At 32.9% G+C, this 14352-nt stretch overlaps 1 non-coding gene across 1 annotated transcript; it reads right to left on the bottom strand.

The window, feature by feature from the left end:
• Positions 1-4816: 4816 nt before the first annotated feature.
• On the bottom strand, positions 4817-4888 carry TRNAG-UCC (transfer RNA glycine (anticodon UCC)). The gene has a single exon. It is a non-coding gene; the product is annotated as a tRNA-Gly (tRNA).
• Between the last annotated feature and the right edge of the window lie 9464 nt (positions 4889-14352).

Below are 14352 nucleotides of genomic sequence, written 5' to 3'. Positions count from 1 at the left end.
AGATATGCTAACTACTAGTCCATGCTGCTGGTTTATGCGTGCTTCTGTTTTTTTACATGTGCAAAAGTATCTAGAAAAAACATGTTCCGCTGGTCTGTGAGTGTGTTTTCACCCTGAGTTTTCAATATGTGACTTTACAGTAATACGTGTTCATAGTTTTGTTCACTATGTACATATGTAGTTACGCCGACTCTATTTCTTGGGCAACCAGTGATATTCCCGGTCATCAAAAATTTGGGGAAACTTTTTACTGCATTATTTCTGGACGGTTCTAGTGTTCATATACATATGTATATGTAGGTATATAAAATATGTGTGGTATAAGAAATTTCCATACACACATATTATACATACACACGTAAATATTAAATAAGTTATAGAAATTCGTCATTTACTAACAAAAAATACAGTGAAAAATATTCACTATATATCAATGTGAAATGATCGATTTTATTTAACAAATTTGATTCAATGAAAAATCGTTATACTGACACTCCAACTGTGAACTTTCGCATGATGACGATTTCTATCGACGTCCATAAGTTACGCGAACGATCGTAAGAAGACGATAAGTTGAAAGAATAATAAAATGATTGATAATGACGTTCGACAATGTTTACGTCGATTCGTCAAATCCCAGTTATTTTGAATTTCCATTTAGGTTTTGACACTGGTACGTTATTGACTAAACAGCGCACGGACATTAAATTAAATTAAATATGCAAAAATATTTTATTTTTACTTTAAGAAAAGTCTGTATTTCACTATGGAATAAACGATTCAATGTCATAGTTATTACAGTTCTTCAGTGATGAATAAAACGCTTTTATTATTTTTATATATAAGATTTTATATACGGCTTAACTTGTGAAGAATATTCTATTTCATTCCTTGGTGTAATGTTTTACGGGTAATTTTCAAATAGTTTTCATTCATACATACACATAAAAAAATGAATCTATTCTCGATGAAGAGGTATGAAAAAAAGTTTTCCACTTTGATGAAAATCCGAAATTCGCGTTTTCAAAGAAAAGCAGAAACAGCACGCAAATAAAAATAATAATATTTATTTTTATAATTGGATAATAATATAATTTTTCCATTCCTCACGCGTATTTTAAATTACCTTAAGTTTACATTTCCCGATCTTCGCTGACAGTTGAAGTGATCCGAGGCTGTACTTTTCTTTCTTTCGAAACGTCTGCAATGTTGACCTCCACTGTTATTTTTTGTCTGAGCACGCGAGTCTACTAATTTGTTTCGGCATATCGACCTTCTCAAAGTTGGAGACTATGGAAAAAAATCTAAATTAAATAAACCGTTGAAGAAGCGACCTTAGGCAGAAGAAAAGTTTGGAATGTGCGCGATGCGATATACTATGTTAGGTACACTAATCGTGATTATCCTTTCGAGCTACTCACTGGTTACGTATTTTAATAGCGTTTGGGTTAAAATATATGTATATAAATAGACTGTCGTCTAACAGATCTTAAAATCAATCAAACCTTTGAGTAGGTTCGATTTATTCCGGGGTACCAGTTACGCACTTGTCTATAGGATTTGCTTTAGTTTTCGTCAGAGCCTATTGATTTCCACATATTTTCTAAAGATAGAATAATTATTACTTTGAAGGGAAATTATTAATATTGTTGCCATGTACTTGTTGCGACCGTTATAATAACAAATAATGGAAACAGGAATTTGAGCAATTATCGGACTGCCCACGCTGGTTGGTGGGAACGTGTCCTCACATGTGAAGAGCTTCTTATGGCATTCAAATAGAATTCTAGCCTTCGTCATAGTACTCCGACAGTATTTGACACGTACATATACACTTACATTGATAATACAGGACTTGTTATAAAGTGACCGATTTGTTTAAATAATTTATGGACATATTTATGTATAAGAAACTCATCAAAGAGCTATCGACCTGTCTCTAATCACCTTCACCTTTTACAAGAGTGTCGCTTTTTTTAACGCACAAAAAATACCTGTCGTCGATATGCACATTTTAAGCAAAGTTCACTTGCCGAGAGTCGATAGGTTAACGCACATTTTCATAATGAGATTTATTGCCACATATGTACATACATAGGTGAGCACATATGTATGTATGTACATACTCGGATGGAGAATGTCTCCGTTAGTAAATGTATGATTTAAGCGTACAGGTTTGCTAATTTTTACTTTTTTTTTAGCTGTCATTCGCCAGTGCTGTGGTGGGAGTGATCTTCGTCGAACATTGAGTAATTTTTAGTGGGTAATACTTGTCACTGATTTAAAATAATTTCTAAAGAAAAATAGACGAAGAATACGTTCGCGTTTTTTTTTGGTGGCCAGAACAGCATTCTTTTTTTTGTATATGTCTGGCGAAGTCATTATACGATACTATTGCATCACGGTAAATTAATCACTTTCGATTTCCTCGATCGACTGGCGAGTTTTTCTCGCAGTTTTCCCTTTCGCTTGCAGAGCGGCAGACCATAAATTGTTAATTCTAAACTGTAAATTCGCAAAAAACGTTATTGAATATTCAATCAAGTAACATCCAAAAGTTCATCAAGTAATATCAACTAAGAATTACAGATATTTTTGGTTTAAATCGATTAGCAACATTTATTACGTCGCCTTATCTTTGACCTCTTTTAGGTCATTGCAAACAAAAGTATTATTTTTTCATTAAATAACATGCTTTTGTCTTCACGTTAATAATATTTTTTTTTACTTTTTGAATAATAATATTCTAAAAGTACCCAATCTTGGTATTTTTTTATATCCTGGTTCATAAAAAAATGATTTTGTTTATTTTCTTTTATTTAAAGCTTTGTTTTGAGATATTTTATGTATGCTACAGAGAAAGTATGTAAATTGCCAATGATTTTATATCTGAATACATTTTCACATAAATAAATCTATATCGCTAAATATATATAATGAAAATGTTGCGCAACCAGATCAAATGTATGCAATTGTGTGGAGCGCGCCAAATCGGATAACTCACTGGTGGCTCAAACCATAAAATCACTCGACCAGCGAAGTCTGGTCCCGGTAATTTAATTGCTCGAGTAAACAGGATAGGGATCCTGGGATTAGACGCACTAGTACCCATACTCCCAGACTTCAAAAATATATTTATTTCAAAAACCCTTTTTTCAAACAGAGTGGTTAAAATTTTAAATAGCCTACCAAATTTATTAGTTAGTAGCTTTTACATAAATACATAGTATTTAAAAATAATTTTGATGATTTTATTTTAATTTTGTTTCCTCTAGTTTTAATTATTTTTTGATTTTATTTTGATTCATGTTTTCATCTCATTATATTTAATATCCCTGTGTTATTGCATATTATAATTATCAATCCCCTTGGGCTCATCGGATATGCCGTCTCTCCCAAGTATTTTTAAAGAAATAAACAGGGCTGTGACTTTAAAAGTTACTGATTCCGACTCCAATTTGAACGATTTTAGTAAGATCAAATTTTCCTACCAACGTATAAAATTGTTCGTAGTAAAAATTATAGCGAATTTCAAAGTATAAAAAATTGAAGGAATTAAACAAATTATTAATAACATCCATGAAAATAGCTTTGTCGTTTGAAAATCGTTTTGAAAATAAGTTTCAAAACGATTTGTCGACTGTAGGAATTTTAGATCAATTTTCTGCAAAGTGAAAGATAGGGATCCTTGTAAAAACTAACATGTATCCCAATTTATTGAATTATTGGTAATGAAATAGGTATAAATTAAAAGTAAATACATTAATAGTGTGTGTATGAATTTCATATGCAAAATATGAGAATAAAAAAAGTATGAGACGGAGGAAACAATCGGTTTTGGCCATAACACATTTTATTTATAATGTAATTTTTAATTCATGATTTTTATAAAGAAATGAGCCGTTAAAATTGTAAATGGCATAAGTCCACTATTCTATATTTAGAGAAATATCTCGCAAAACATTAAATATAATTTTTTGTGTTTGAAAATATTTAAAAATATGGTGGCCTGTAATACGTTTATTCTGCTTTTCTGAGATTGTGGACATATAGAATTTAAATAATTGATAACAATTTGTGATTTAAATCAAACAGAAATAGTGTTTTTTGAACTGAAAATTGGACTTTCGCCATTTTCAAATATAACGGCTCAAATTATTAAATTTCAATTTATTAGTAGATTTACTTCAATAAAATTGGAGACTCTAGTTGACACATACCCTAATACTATTAATTATAGAAAACAATAAAAACGAGTTGGAGTCCGTTTATTTTTTACAACTACGACTTCACTTGAAGTGCTACGACTCCGAGACTCCGATAATAATAATTCTAATTCATAATTACAATTATTTTGATACAACTTTTCAACTTCGGGAGGCCGCCCGTCTAAATGTGCCGCCCTTAGGCACTGCCTTATTTGCCTACGCCCACGGGACATCATTGACGGATACAACCCTGATGATATATAAAGGTGAAAAAGACCATTTATTATTTAAGCTTTGCAAAGGCGGCGAATAAATAAGGTTTATTTTTTCCACGAGCGCACGTGTTATTGAAATATAATATATTTATATTTTCGAATATGAATGTGCTTAAAGCGAAACAAGATCATATTCGGTATTTTAGGAGAATTTTTTTCAAACACAAAATGTTTTTATTCAAGTCTATTTTAAGAAGAAACTGTGGGTGGCTTTGAGGATATTACTTGGAGAGTTCGTTAGTCGAAAATTATGCATAAAAATAACGTCAAAGCAATATTATTTTATTTTCGATATTTTAAAAATAATGATTAAAAAGAAAAAGAAAAAAAGAGTGCGATGGCCGGGAATCGAACCCGGATCAACTGCTTGGAAGGCAACTATGCTGACCATTACACCACCATCGCCACATTGAAGCGTCTTTCTAAAATGCTCTAGATTTTTACATGTCTCTTCTAATTACGATTTAAATTATGAATATTAGATACATACATACATAGCTCCGTTAGATTCTAATTTCCAACTATTGATCGAAATTATTCAATAACAATTTCATTTGTATAAGGTGGCAACACGAGAAATAAATTCAATCAATTAAATAACCGTCATTGTATATTTGAAAATAATTAATTTTATTTACATTTTGTGTATACAGATTGTTAATAAAATAGAAAAACATTTACTATTCAGTATATTATTTAAAATTTCTTGTTGAAAGAGTGCAGTATCTCTAGTTCGATATTATGTCATTGACAGTTATTGTTCAAAAGTTATTTTTATAATCATTGATAATCCAATTTTGTTCTTGCCATCTCCATTGTAAAATAATATTTGAGATTTATGAGATATAGCAATTTTTATTCACTTTTCAAATATGTACATACATAGGTGACGCGACCTGACAGCTGCCCCCCAATCTTAAGTGTGGTGACATATTTTTTCCCGACAAAAAAAGGGGAACGCCGCGAAGCGCAAACGCGAACGTGCGAAGCGCACACACTCACATTTCGACTCAAACGCAAGGTGTTCGCGGCCGTTTACGGCGCGAGTGTGGAGCCCGCTTTACATAAAACTTACAATTTTTCAATAAATTACGATGTGCATTAAAAAGGTAAGGAATTTCTAATTCAAAAAGAAAAGTTTGAATCGAAAAGAATTGAAAATTGAAACACAATTTCGCCAAGTGTGTAAAAACAATCCCCTAGAACAGCAGTTCCCAACCTTTTTTGACTCGCGTACCACTTGGTAGTACATTACGCTAAATTGTACCACCATATAAAAATAATTGTATTTCATGAAATTTCTTATTGCAAGTGTTATTATATGTATAGTATTTGCATGGTAAGGAATGTAAAGACGCAAAGGATATGTTTTGTTAAAGAAGTTAATCTAATATATAATTTCGAAAGAGACTTTGTAACTATAGTCGGGTGGGAAAAGAAAACAAGTCAAAGTTTCCATGACGACAAATAAATTCGCCTCCGGCCCCAGGGGGCGCCGGATTCTGGTATACATACATATAATTTCGAAAGAGACTTTGTATCTATGTTTGTTTGTTTGGTTAGTAGATTCTGTGACGTTCAATTTAATAAAAAAACAAATGAATATTCAAATAAATTTATATAAAATAAAGCTATTGAAACAAATTTAATAAAATATTTCCTATAAGATAAGTCATGTTTAAGCGGTTTATATTACTAATACTAATACTTACTGAGCGAAGCCGGGTAAACTAATAAAATAAAATAAAGTTATTTGCGGAGTCACAATTATAATATGCTCAAAGATTTATATATTTACATATCTACAATTTCGTCGTACTTCTTAATTGATAAATGGTTTTAATAAAAACACAAAATTACAAAGTACATATAATATATTTTCTTTTCTTAAGTAAATCTCCTCACAAAATAAATTTAATGAGATTCTTGTGCTTGTTTCGAGGAACGATTTTTAAAATTCGGTTTAAATGATGCGAGATTATTCCCTTTAGTCTGCACTGTATTCAATCTATTTCTATATTTGTCTTTTATAAAACGGTATCAATTGCCAGATTTTCGATCATCGACTGTACATACTGACGTCAACTATGGTTAGTTAAGATAATTTTTATTAATTATATAAAAAAATATTTATATTTATGATTGTAAATCTGAATGATTTACATGTCCGCCATTCATGATCCTTGCATGTCCACCATTACTGATTTTTTTTTCGCGTACCACCAACCACAGGTTGGGAACCGCTGCCTTAGAATCAAACATACATACATATATGTATGTACTTATGTACGAGTATCCTCCATTGTATGTACGAATACCTCTATCCATTGATTATATGTATGTATGTAGCTACGAGGTTATCACATATATCATATAATTTTCGATATCGTATCAGAGATAAATTGTTGTTTACATTTTCATTTCTCAATAAGAATTCTCGTCTTGTCATCAAATTCAACATAATTTTACATTATAATAAAATTGCGTGTAAACTACATACATATATACGTCGCCTTTAATCTTCAAATAGACGAAATAAACAAAGAGTGAAATGAGCAGAAAGATTCTTGTATTAATGGATGCAACGGCGTTGCTTCGAGTTCACCATAGTCGATATTACATATGTACATATGTATATGTATGAACATACATATATCATTCGTGCAGCGGTGAATGAGCATGCAACATGGATCGACTCCTCTTTCAGATAACATCATCGTTCCAGGTTTCCTCGAGCACGAGCTCAACATTAATAACCCCACGACAAGCCATCTATCCATCAAGACAAGTCTACTGCGGAAGACCAGTGCATCAGAAGGTGACTACCAAGTCTGATCACGTTATTGTATCGGACTCTGGAAGCATTTAACACTTTCATCAACAACTGCGATCGGACGTGAAGCAGCAGATTTATGTACAGGGAGATAACGGATCTTTCAGTGATGGTAACCACTATGTCAATTTAACTTTTATCCAGTGCCGTTAGTTAACGCGACTTCGTTACGTAATATCAGTAATGAAGAGGATCGAATATTTTACGATTCTTTGTGTATTTGATTTATTATTTCCCTTCGTGCAGTCGTGAAAATGTTGTATGTTTTCAAGATTTTTTCTAAATCCAATTCCCGGGATAAAAGATAAGAATTCCCGGGACACGGGACAACAAAAATTCCGTGAATTCCCGGGAATGTCTGTCCCGGGTCGACCCAGGTCAGAAACCCTAATTGCAACGCATGACGCGAAAGTAAAACTACCTTCCCGCGTTCAACGCATCACACCGCGAGTGTGACGCCGCCTTGCACTCGAATATCTTAAGCAGGCTCTACACTCACGCCGTGCGTGGCAGTGAACACCATGCGTGTGAGTCGAAATGTGAGTATGTGCGTTTCGCGCGTTCGAGTTCGCGCCTCGCGGCGTCCCCCGTGTTTTGTCCCGCGACGAAGGGACCACGTCATGACGACGAAGTGACTCGGCGACGAAGGAATCACGTCGCATACTGCTTTGCGAAGATCCCGTTTTTGGCGGAGAACTTCACGCGAAGTCCAGTGGCGTAGCTACCTTTGCTCAGAGTGATGCAAAGCATCACGGCCCATGCTTGATATGAAACAATTTCACCGTACGTCACTGCTATAAACACATGTATGTATACGCTAAGTAGGCGTGTCAATAACAAATCAGGCGTGTAGCCGCTCGAGTACGAAAATATTGCAGAAACGAGATCTTACTTTAAAGTTTAGACGAAACCATTTTGGTGTTGAATCGTCGAATTGAATTCGACAGTGTAGTTAAATATAAAAATAATATTGCATGAGTTGATATGATGAACGATTCAATGATTCAAAAATTCTAGTAGTTTAAACGCGCTAGATAAGCAAAAACAACGAGATATCGATCGTTAAACACGAAAAGGAAAGGAAAAGATTTGTTCGGTAACTGACGAGACGTGATCCAAATACGTTATTCAATTGGATCCGTCGAAAAATTGATCAGAGATAGGAAAAGCTAAGAGAGACACAAAAGACATTTCGGTCTCGAAATATTTTCGAGAGAACGAGAAGATATCTCAGTTGCTAAAACGCAAACCAAACACGTGAATAAACTCCATGTATGTAGACATGTACATAGAAGACGTTCGTAAATTGATGATGATGGATGGTGATTGCTTGAGAGATCGATCGTCACTAGTCTCCTGTGTTCATTCGTCTTTTATTTTATTGTAATTTTCACCAAGCGTAAATAATTCAACAAAAATGTACTACTTATGGTGCTCGAAAGGCGTTACTTATTATTTGTAGCGACATAACTCAAATATTATTAGATTTTTAGCATTATATAATTATGATTATACATTTGATCCATAAGAGGTTGTGGGCTTAATCTGTGAAATATTTGAAGTCCAACAGGAACCGATTTTAGATGAACACGAGCTTTGCATGTAGGCAGGAACCTGATTTAACCCAAAGGTGTACCTTTGGGTTAAATCAGGTTCAATTCATATAAAATCCTCGTCATTCATTTATCAATTTTATTATTTCATCAATTTAAGCCTTTGTAAGCACTTGTTTCCAGAAACTATACTCGGTAAAGGCTCTTTATCCGGTGTCTCGACAATTGTGCGCAAGACAACTACGCACCAGTGGCGGCTCGTGCATATGGGTCCATATGGGCGCGGGGCTGCGGGGCTGCAGTACTCCCAGTACAGTACAGTACTATTTTTGTCGTCCACATGGGCTGTGGGGCTGCGAACCTCCCAGTATAGTACATATTCAAGCTATTTTTCTTTTCATTCGATCACCGGTTTGGTTAACGAACGACTACGGGGTTGTACTGCACGTTTTAGCCTTGTGCTTGGTTGTTTGCGCGTGATTTTCACCGCGTAGTTGTCTTGCGTGCAATTGTCGGGGTGCCCTTTATCTTAATGAAATATGTACATATGTACGTGAAATTATATTTAATTTATTTGCCATTTTGTGAATGAAATGCACATACATACAAATATGTTACACCTAATTCATTTAAATTTGAATAATCTACCGTGAGATACGATTCGTGCGATTTTAAATCTAAAGCTTAATTTTACATTAATGTGTCGAAATATCAAAATGACATTAAATGGTTTTTTTTTATAAGAATATTGAATTTATGAACGAAACAACTTAATATCATTTTCATGAAATGAACACACCAAATCTATCAGTGTTTGATCTCATGGTTAGATATTGGCGTTGGGATGATACTTTTTGTAAAAAAATGGTTTAGTATTGCCAATTACTATTGTCACCCATGCTTTTTTGCTCTCTTGATTTTTTAACTAATGGAGAAGTTTAATGTTATTAAAACAGCAACAATTCATGACAATCCATTATCAATAATAGATCACATTTTATAATCATTCTATTGCGTGGTTTTATACATAGGCCTATTTGATTCTCGCAGTCCTAAAATGTAGGGATGTTGGATAACGTGTGATTAAATTGTATACGTATGTTATGTAGGTATGATCGATATTTTATAATTATAAAACTGTTTGTGATTGGTTAACAAAAGAAATGTTCCGGTAAATATTTGGCATGGCGTATTAGAACGTCATATTTTTGTGTGCTATGAAACAACAACAATGGGCCCGCATTGACCTGTTTGCACGATTTCCGGCAGAAAACCTTTTTGAAAAATGGACCGAATCGCGACCGGGGCAGTCGATGACTACGTTCGAAATGTCAAGGATCTGAATCCGTTTTTGACCTCGCACTGTTTGTTGGGCTTTTGAGCTCTTTGTTACGTGGACGATGATGCTGATGATGGCACACCACGTAGACAAGCTTTGTGTGCATCTACATACATATTTAGGTAGAATCAAGATTCCGGGTAGATAGTGGTCAATGAGTAATATTTTAGCGTACTTTGTTGAGCACGTGCTTCGGTTCGTTGACTCTGTTTCTACATGAATGATGATCACTTGTATTCGTCTGAATGCTGAACTTTTCTGAAAAGTTTTATCGTGTAAGTTTTATGCAAAGTTTTTTAATCGAATTTGAGCACTAACTGTAGATTTTTAATTTAAATACCAATGTTGAATTGTTATTTTCAATAGTCTAATGTGTGCAGAAGATTACTAGATTGAGACTACTTTTTTCATATTACAATGAAAATTTATAGAGGAAAGTTGTTGAATTTGAAAAGCTTGTAAAAAGAATACATAGTCTTGATTTAATAAAACTTTAGTACATACGTAAGATGGAGTATTTTTCTTAGCGTTCATATTTCGCTTCTCCGCGTCTCCTCCACACGATCGATCGTCACGCCACATCCCTATAGCAGATGTTTAAAATGCCCCCATTGGTCAGAATGTGTCGTCGTTGCTCTAATGACGATACATTCTGACCAATGGTCTGATGATAATTGGTCTAATGGTCAATTGGACAATTGATCAATCAATGGTCATTCTGATAATTGGTCAAATGTCCACGTGGACCACTTCACGCTGATTGGTTGTGCACCTCATTCACGTATATTTATTTTATTAAATATCTCTAGGCATAACATCCCGACTACTCCTGGTATTCTAAAATTTGTTTTTTTGAAATCTCCATACTTGTCAATGCACCGCACATATCCACAAACAAACATCGCGTCCCTTTGTATATATCTAATATATAAAATTATCTGTATTACCCGGCTTCGCTCAGTATTTATAATATAAACCGCTTACACATGACTAATCTAATAGTTAACATTTTATTAAAAAAAAAAATTTGATTTGATTTTTTTATCCTTCTAGGGCTTCGCCCACGACGCTCCTTGAGCCTTTGCCTTCTAGGGCTTCGCCCTCCACGCCCTCTGAGCCTTTGCCTTCTAGGGCTTCGCCCTCGGCGCCCTCCTGAGCCTATGGCCTTTAAAAAATAAAGAATCGGCGCCTATGAATCGAAAAAAAAATAAATCGAATCATTGGTTTGTTGACGGCTGCGCCCCATAAACCGCTTAAATATGACTAATAATCTAATAGTAAACATTTTATTAAAAATAAAATAAAATTAAAAAATAAAAAAAAAATCAAAAAAAAAAATCGAAAAAAAAAAAAAACAAATGAATATTCAAATAAATTAAAATTAAATAAAACTATTCAAATAAATTTAATAAATGTTTACTATCAGATTAGACATATTGATGCGGTTTATATTACAAATACCGAGCGAAGCCGGGTAAAACCACTAGTATTATTATATTAGTTCAAGTATGTGGAATATACATGTTATATGATTTCATTGTGTTGCTTAGAATTAAGTATTATTTTTATGTCTTAGTATGTTTAAATCAAATTAATGGTAAATATAAAATACAAATAAATGGAAAAATAAAGCAATTTAAGTACATAAGGATCATTAAAGGGTTTTATTGAGCGGAGTAGGAATCCAAGAGATTTATATGCTTTATTAGTAATGAAGGAAATATGTTCAAAGAAATCAAGTTTATTATTAAGTATTACACCAAGATCCTTCATAGACTATGATGTACATATTTATAATTTAATGGTTTAATTGATAATGATAGGTGATAATAGATTTATTTTTGGTAAAATTTACAATAGAACATTTTTCTGGATTAAGAAAAAAGGTCATTATTTAAACAATATATAGCAAATCTATCCAAACCTTCCTGCAGCTTATGACAATCGTTTATAGTGTATAGGTTTATACATTTTTGTATCATCAGCATACAGAAGTTTAGAAGAGTGTTTAAAATGTATGAAATATCATTAATATACAGTTAAAAAAATAAAGGACCTAAATGTGACCCTCGTGGGACTCCAGAAGGAATATATCTAAATGAGGATTTGAAACCATTAAGAGTAATGATTTGATGACGGTTAAAAATGTATGAGGAGATCCAATGAAATATATTTCCTCGGATTCAAAGTTTATTTAGAAGTAGGCGTTGGTTAAATTTATCAAATGCTTTAGTATAATCCTTATAAACGACGTCAACTTGAATCTGTTTGTCCATGTGAGATGTGAGAGTACTGGTGAAATTAAGCAGGTTGGTATCTACCGATCTCCCCTTAAAAAAACCATGTTGTTCAGGTATAATGTAATTTTTAAAATAGGAGAAAAGGAACTTATAAATATTTTTTTCAAAGATTTTCCTAATGATAGATAGTTTGGATATAGGACGGTAATTCTCAATAAGATTCTTATCACATTTTTTATAAATAGGGGTGATATAAGATAATATCCAATAATCACATACATATATCATTCAAGAATATAAAATATAAAGTAGTTTATTTAAACAATTGTACATATAAGAATTCGCCACAATTCGCCATAATTCGCCCAGAATTCGTTCCGGAATATTTCTACCAACCGAACCTTTTTAGCTGTTTTTTTCAAGAATTTTAAGAGTCAAACCATTTAATGGAGAATTTCTGCAGCTCGTTTCTACCAATTAAAAAAAGATTGGAACTCACTCATCTAGACAATGCAAATCGTAACTTTGCATAATGCAAGTCCATACAATCAATCTTGATAATCGCACGTCGTCCATTAACGAATTTATGAATGTGCGAAAAGAAAATAGCAAAAACACATTATATTTTACCGCGATGATAATCCGAAATCATCGAATGTCCAAATTTGCAATTCAAATCTTCTGAAATGTGGCTCAACGAGAGAATTCGATTTCCATATTAATAAAGGTTGCCGGATTGCACGCCGAACGATAGGTAGTAGATATGACAAGAACGAAAATACAAGTAAAAAATTATATAATGTACAATTATATCGCAGATATCAACTATTATTTCATTCCACGATCAAATGAGGGTTGACAACAACGAGATAACTACATCAGCGTACATAGTGCATATCAGTTGGCAAGTTCTTGTGTATGTGAACATTATTGGTGAGAGTTGACTGCCTCATTCTGGTCATGAAATATCATGACCAGACACGCGACCCGTGCATGGAAACCTATCGATACATTCACAAATATTATATTATTCTGACGTCAATACCTGCCTATATAATAGTATACAAAAGTACACAATTGGTTTGAGTTTGTATGTGGAAGTTCTGGAAACGATAAATTGTGATGCAGATAAAGTGGCGGGTACGGGAGCAGATTGTACACTAAAACGAACGGAGATCTTCTTACAAGCTTTTTATTTATTTTTATATCCCAGGATAAGCCAACTTTTAATATTCTGTTTAAGTTTATTTTATGATGGGAGAGAGAGTTTTAAATGTATTATAATATTTCAAGCATCATCTACTCCGATATCGAAATATTAAATAGATACAAGATATCGAAATAACGATACAATATATCGAAATATTAAATATTTAAAACATTTTTCTACTCTAATTGATAGTATGGAAAAGTGTAAGTCAAGTTTGCATATATATTTTAGAGGAAAAGTAATCAAGTATGATGTATGTACCATGACATTTAAAATTAAAAATATTTAATCATATTTTTAAAACTGGGTACCACAATTTTTAGACCGTTATTATATTATTAAAATCATAATAAAATGTATACTTTGCATTATAAAATACTAACTTAAAATTAAATTAAATCAAAGGAAAAACATATTGGAACTAAATCTTTCATTGCGTTTGTTTATGACGTTTTTTCAAGTGCTTTATATTGTTTTAGCGTTTGATTCGTTACTAAGAAAATTATTTACAACAATCGTTTTTTTGCAATAACCGAGGCAAATTGCACTATTACAATTACATATACTAATTACCATAAAACCTCAACGGCTTGGCGACAAAAGCCGACACGATTGTATTGTTTAGATTGGCTCCAATATTTTAGCATTTTATGTTCTTTTGACCTACCTAAATATGTATAATAGGCATGGCCGT

Source organism: Arctopsyche grandis, chromosome 1 (genome assembly GCF_051622035.1).
Source record: "Arctopsyche grandis isolate Sample6627 chromosome 1, ASM5162203v2, whole genome shotgun sequence".
NCBI lineage: Eukaryota > Metazoa > Arthropoda > Insecta > Trichoptera > Hydropsychidae > Arctopsyche > Arctopsyche grandis.
Note: the sequence above shows the minus strand (reverse complement) of the source record. Positions and strands in the feature narration are given on the sequence as shown.